The 7,114-nt window shown below is 35.8% G+C and overlaps 1 long non-coding RNA gene across 1 annotated transcript in view; it reads right to left on the bottom strand.

Moving 5' to 3' along the window:
* Positions 1–520: 520 nt before the first annotated feature.
* Positions 521–7,114, bottom strand: part of LOC141340423 (uncharacterized) — a 163,279-nt gene continuing 156,685 nt past the window's right edge. The window contains exon 4 of the long non-coding RNA XR_012356577.1: positions 521–574. This is a non-coding gene — a long non-coding RNA (uncharacterized lncRNA). The remainder of the gene's footprint in view (positions 575–7,114) is intronic.

Here is a 7,114-nt window from a genome sequence, read left to right as displayed (position 1 = left end):
TCCATTGATGTATGGTTTGTTAGGATAGAACAATATTTGGCCGAGATACAACTATTTGCAAATCTGGAATCCAAGGGCGCAAAAAAAATCTAAATATTGAGAAAATCGCCATTAAAGTTGTCCAAATTAAGTTTTTAGAAATGCACATTACTAATCAAAATTTAAGTTTTGATATATTTACAGTAGGAAACTTACAAAATATCTTCATGGAACATGATCTTTACTTAATATCCTAATGATTTTTGGCATAAAAGAAAAACTGATCATTTTGATCCATACAACGTATTGTTGGCTATTGCTACTTAAGACTGGTTATGTGGTCCAAACTCACATATATTCCTTCCTGTAGCTCAAATAGAGCATGATACAAGCAATGCCAAATACATAGGTTTGATTCCTAGCGAAAGCAAGAACTGATCAATTGTGCATCTTGGAACGCAATGCAATGCAAGCGTCTACCCAAAAGCATAAATGTAAATATCGCAAAACCCCACATAAGGCAAGAGGAAATCAGCAGATACACACCTGGGTTTTCACTGGGCGTCAGAGTAGCTCTACTGCTTGATCACCAAGCCTGCATAGACACAAGAAAGAAAACAGAAATACATTTAATTTAATTTAATACCAAATATCAGTAAAACAAGATGCATCTTTAGATCAACCACAATGTTTCTACCTTTGTGTAAAGCAATATTCCACAACAAACACAGACACATTATCCACTCGCATACTGCCAGTAGCGTTTAGATGCAATCTCCAGCTACTGCAGATTTAGTTTCAATCCCCGTCACGTCACCAACTTTCCAAGTTACCAAGAGTCTCCAAACTTTCACCTGCCGGTGAACGGCACAAATACATGAGCTAACGGCTGTGCTAAACGCATCAGGTGACGTGTCGTCAGCATTAGAACAATGACCTCAGCTATAAATGCCCTCATAAAAGTGGAAGAGGAAAAATAAGAGTCTCCAGTCCAAAGGCCTGGCTGAACACCGAAATCAGAAGGGAGTGAAGGAGATGCAAAATAGGCAAGGAAAAGTAAGACAGGTGATAATTTCACAATAATAGCCAGTGTCATATTTACAACCAGAGATGCAAAAAGGAAAGAGATTCCCTTCTTAGAACTCCTTAAATCACAGTTTGCAACACTAAGATCTGCAGAACAGAAGGACGCTTTGTGAAGGAAAAATGAAACCGCAGCCCAATAAAAACAGTGGCCAGCCAAAGCCGTACATCTCCTTGCAGAATGTTTCTTTAACCCTGACAGCAGTCTTGTGTTCACTAAGCATAACACAATAGTGTTTTCTAAAAACACTGTTTAGCATCTGTGCTGCATCAGTGGCACAGCATATAAAACTAGTCTTAAAGGAACACTCCACTTTTTTTGGAAATAGGCTCATTCTCCAACTCCCCCCGAGTTAATAAGTTGAATTTTACCGTTTTGAAATCCATTCAGCCTTTCTCCTGTTCTGGCGATATCACTTTTAGCATATCTTAGCATAGATCATTGAATCCTATTAGACCAATAGCATCACGTTCAAAAATGACCAACGAGTTTCCATATTTGTCCTATTTAAAATTTGACTCTTCTGTAGTTATATCGTGTACTAAGACCGGTGGAAATGCAAAGCTTCAATTTTCTAGGCTGATAAGATTAGGAACTACACTTCCATTCCGGCGTAATAGTCAAGGAAGTTTGCTGCCGTAATAAGGCTGAAGCAGGAGCAGTAATACCACGCAGCACATGTGCAAATGCTAAACTAGCTGGGAACTCATTTCTGATATTACTCCGCCTGCTTCATATTATGGCAGCAAACTTCCTTGAAACTTCCTATTACGCCGGAATGGGAGTGTAGTTCCTAATCTTATCAGCCTAGAAACTCGCAGCTTTGCATTTCCACCGGTCTTAGTACACGATATAACTACAGAAGAGTCAAGTTTTAAATACAACAAATATGAAAACTCGTTGGACATTTTTGAACGCGATGCTATTGGTCTAATAGGATTCAATGATCTATGCTAAGCTAGGCTAAAAGTGATATCGCCAGAACAGGAGAACGACTAAATGGATTTCAAAACGGTAAAACTCAACTTATTAACTCGGGGGGAGTTGGAGAATGAGCCTATTTCCAAAAAAAGTGGAGTGTTCCTTTAAGTGGCATAGGTATAGCAATAGCCAAAAATACATTGTATGGGTCAAAATAAATTTTTCGTTTGTGCCAAAAATCATGTTTCATTAAGATATGTTGTAAATTTCCTACTGTAAATATATCAAAACATAATTTTTGATTAGTAATATGCATTGCTAAGAACTTCATTTGGACAAATTTAAAGGCGATTTTCTCTATTTTGATTTTCTTGCATCCTCCGATTCTAGATTTTCAGATATTGAATAAATATCCTAACAAATCATACATCAATGGAAAGCTTATTTATTCCGTTTTCAGATTATGTATAAATCGACGCTTATGACTGGGTTTGTGGTCCAGGGTCACAAATATATTTTACCTGCGTTGTGAATTGAATGCAATAAAAAAATAAATAAATAAAAATAATAATAATAATTCTAACAATACATAATACAGTCTCTTTTTCTATTTCACCTTTTTTCATGACTGCATGCACCTAAAAGTTTATAATTTTTTTGACTGATTTAACTGATTCTTCACAAGAACACGCTTGTTTTTTTCCTGTAAACTAGACTTCAGTGTTCCCACGGTTTAAAGAGATAATTCACCCAAATATTAAATTTCTGCCATCATTTAATCATCCTGATGTCTTTCCCAAAACTGTACGACTTTCTTTTGGGTGTGTAAAACAAGAGAAGCTATTTAGAAAATGTCTGTTTTTGCCAAAAACAATGTAAGTTAATGGGGTCCGATGTTGTTTTGATGACTAATGTCTTCAAATTATTACTTTTTTGTGTTAGGCAGAAGGGTTTTGCAGACAGGACAGTAACGCGATGCCAGAATTTTAATTTTCTCTCTTTAAACTGTGGGAACACTGCAGTCCAATTCACAAGCAAATAACTCTTCAGCTAGTACTTGTAAAGAATCGGTCAAAAAAAGTGCATAAACCTTCAGGTTATTGAACTATCACTTTCATCAAAAAAAAAAAAAAAAAAAAAAATAGTGAACTCTCACAATTACTCACTGAATTCGTCATAAGAAAAATAAATAACAGACAAAAAAATGTCCTCATGGTCATAAGTATTTAAAGGTGGAGGAGAACTGAGGTCTTCAAAATGGACAGAAACATCCCATATTATGCCATTTTTAAGGTTTCTAATATTATCATCCACAGAATTAGTAAAATGCTACCTGACCTCATGACTAAAATGTACAACACAAGATGCGAAATACGTACTAATAAGTACATATCACTAAGGTTTCCAACAGAAATGAAAACTTTTAAATCATGTTTGTCATTTTTAAATCTTTACAATTTCTTCTCACCAAACATCCATTTGTTTTCCATACAAGTAAATTTAAAATGACACGTGGGTTGTTTTCTACAGTAAACACTGATATACAAGGCTGTCCCTGAGTCAAATCCTAGTGCAGCCTTGACTTCATTTGTTGCATATTGTTTACATATCACATTTTTTTTTTTTAAATTTCAGATTTAGAAAGCGAGCTGCGAAGCAGATAAATCACATCTTTCACTTATGGCCAGCTGAGTTCAGCACAGATTTTAGAGAAGCTCTCAGCATCTTTCTAAAGCTATCGTCAAAGACTAAAGATAGCAGGTCAGCCCAATGGGAAACGAGTGAGAAAGTACAGACGAAAAGTGAGCCTTGAACTTTTTAAGGTCAGCCGCAGTCTGCTCTTTCATTCCAAGAAACATGCTTTAAAAGTACTGCCATTTTAGGTCTTCTTTATGCAGCATGCAAGATGAAAAATCATTAGTTATCAAGTAATAAGCCTGAAGCTGTTGCTAATACCTGGATTGCATCTAATGTACAGTTTAAAAGGCACAAAAAAAACCCATTAAAAACAAAAGAGAAAGTTGTTAAATCAATTAGAACTCCTTTGGCTCAAGAAAAGAAAAGCAAAGTCACTTAAAGGAGTAGTTCACTTCCAAAACGAAAATTTACAGATAATTTACTCACCCCCTTGTCATCCAAGCTGTTAATGTCTTTATTACTTCAGTCGTATAGAAATTAAAGTTTTTTGAGGAAAACATTTCAGGATTTTTATGGTGCCCCAAATTTGAACTTCCAAAATGCAGTTTAAATGCAGCTTCAAAGGGCTCCAATGATCCCAGCCGAGAAAGAATCTTCTTATCTAGCGAAACGATCGGCTGTTTTCTAAAAAAATTACCATTTATATACCTTTTAACCTTAAATGCTCGTCTTGAACGATTTTGAAGTTGGAAGAGAAAATGAGATGAGAGTTTTTTTTTTTTTCAACATACCTCAACTGTCTTAAACCGGAATATACAAAGTTGATGCAGTGCTAGAAAAGATGTGCATTTTATGTTAAAAAGTATAGATATTGTCAGTTTTTTATTTAAATAGCCAATCATTTCGCTAAATAAGACCCTTCTTCCTTTGCTGGGATCGTTTAGAGTCCCTTGAAGCTGCATTTAAACTGCATTTAGGAAGTTCAAACTCACAGACACCATAGAATTATATCATATGGAGAGAAATCCTGAAATGTTTTCCTTAAAAAAACTATTTCTTTACAACTGAAGAAAGAAAGACATGAACATCTTGGATGACAAGAGGGTGAGTAAATTATCTGTACATTTTTGCTCTGGAAGTGAACTACTCCTTTAAGATTTATACCACATTTATAACCCAAAACAATATTTTAATCCATAAAACATAACTTTATATAAAATAGTTTCTGATCCAACAACCATTAGATCAGAAATGGCATACCAGTCTATGAGAACAGTGTTTTAGGTCATTCAAAATCCCCCTACATTATTGTTTTACCTTTTTTTTTTAAGGGTGTTTGATGTTCTTTGCACATTCACTTTGTAAACACTTGGTCGGTACTTCAGCAGATGTAGGACGATTTTGAAGTTGGAGGAGAAAATGAGATGAGAGTTTTTCGACATACCCTAACTGTCTTGAACCAGAATACACAGAGTTCACGCAGAGTTAGACAAGATGAGCATTTGAGGTTAAAAGGTATATAAAATGTCAATTCTTTTTGAAAAATAAAAGATCGTTTCAATAGGTAAGACTCTTTTTCGAAGGCTGGGATCGTTTAGAGCTCTTTAAATCTGCCTTTAAACTGCATTTTGGAAGTTTAAACTCGCAGGCACCAAAGAAGTCCACTATATGGAGAGAAAACCTCAAAAAACAATATCTTTACAACTGAAGAAAGAAAGACATGAACATCTTGGATGACAAGGGGGTGAATAAATTATCTGTACATTTTTGATCTTGAAGTGAACTTCTCCTTTAAGATTTATACCACATTTATAACCCCAAAACAATATTTTAATCCATAAAACATAACTTTATATGAAATAGTTTCTGATATAACAACCATTAGATCAGAAATTGGCATACCAAGCTATGAGAACAGTGTTTAGGTCACTGGGGGGCGCTGTTGCCCTTTCTTTCTGGTTTTCCCCCAAACTATTTCTGCATGTCAACAAGCTTCCACTACATGTTACAGAGAAAATCAAAATCTCATCATGCTGTTAAAATAACCCTGAAACTGTATATATACAGTTAAGCTAATGTGACTAGCAAAAGACTATGAGAAAGACTGTTTTAGCCTGGCAACAATGCCTAAAACAATGGTGCAAAGTGCTCAACTTTCCACTCGGGTTTCCTCAGGGGCAGATTTATTTCCATTATAGTAAATACAATTTGATGGTTGAACAACAGCTTTCGGGCTGGAAATGCCGGAGGGTCCTGCACAATTAGGGGGCCACAGCATCGACTGAGATGAGGGGTTTCAAATAAGCCAGAGAGCAGCCATGCAATGCACCACATTCTGCATTTAAGAGCATTGTGTGACCACAGCTGAAATGTTCAGCAGGGGATCTTTAACCAGCACAGACAGTGAGACGACAGGATCCTCAGTCAGGCTAAATGGGATGCGGGAGTCACGCGTGTTTGGATCCGAGGGCTTGAACTTCAGCTGTAGAGGACAAAAGGCTAATTGCAGAAATGCTCTTCATTACAACGATAAAATTACTCCTCCGTCAACCCTCGCCTCCTCCGCATTTAACAGTGGTCTAAGAAAAGAGGCGATAACGAGCTTTAACTGTCCTGTGTGCTCACTTTTCTTCACACGAGGAAGAAACTTAAAGCTCTCGCAGTTACACTTTTGGCACATACCAGCAAAGCGGGTGAAAAAAAAAATTCTCATTTTCAAATATCGCGCATGCTAAGTGGTTTCATAAATCACATTCCTTTGCCATGTCTTCTACAGTGTTCGACTGTCTCATGATCAAAGCAGGCCAGATGAGACCGGTTTTAATGCTGCCAATGAAACGGAGAGAAACGCTAAACACCATTTGCCATATTCAGTTCAAACAAAGCGCAGGAATTCAATAAAAGAATACATAAATCACACCTCCAGACAGAACAGAGAGTTCTCTAAGAGAGGAGGGAAAAAGCACAGATAAAGGAATGAGGAGTCCTTGCCAACCAGAGACAGCTTAGGTGAGAAATCAGTTGGGGTTGAAACGGTTCCCGTAAAACAAGAAGCGTACGGTTTGCAACCCACTGTTTGATACATGTTAGTACCCAGGTTTAACAATACCTCTTAAGTAATAAAAGGTGTCTATTTTTAAAACTAATTACAGTGATTTTCTCTACTGCTGAGGTTCTGTACAGTACAGAGAGGAACTGTAGTCAAATTCTGTTTTTCCAAATTCATTTTTTTATTCCTCATTTTAATTTAATTGGATTCCATTTGTTTCCATTTTAATTTTAATCAACTCTGTTTTAATGGTTAAATTAAAAAATATTAATCAAAAAACAAGCATATCTAATTAATTGAAACTTAACTGCAAGTTTCATTTCTACCAAAATCTGTTTTCCCTTTCATTAAATCTCAATTAAAAAGCATCTCTAATTTATTTATTTTTTTAAATGAATTTATTATTATTTTACTTTTTCCTCAGAATTTATTTTTAATATTTT

This window comes from Garra rufa, chromosome 8 (assembly GCF_049309525.1).
Source record: "Garra rufa chromosome 8, GarRuf1.0, whole genome shotgun sequence".
Classification (NCBI taxonomy): Eukaryota; Metazoa; Chordata; class Actinopteri; order Cypriniformes; family Cyprinidae; genus Garra; species Garra rufa.
This window is presented reverse-complemented; position numbering and strand designations above follow the sequence as displayed.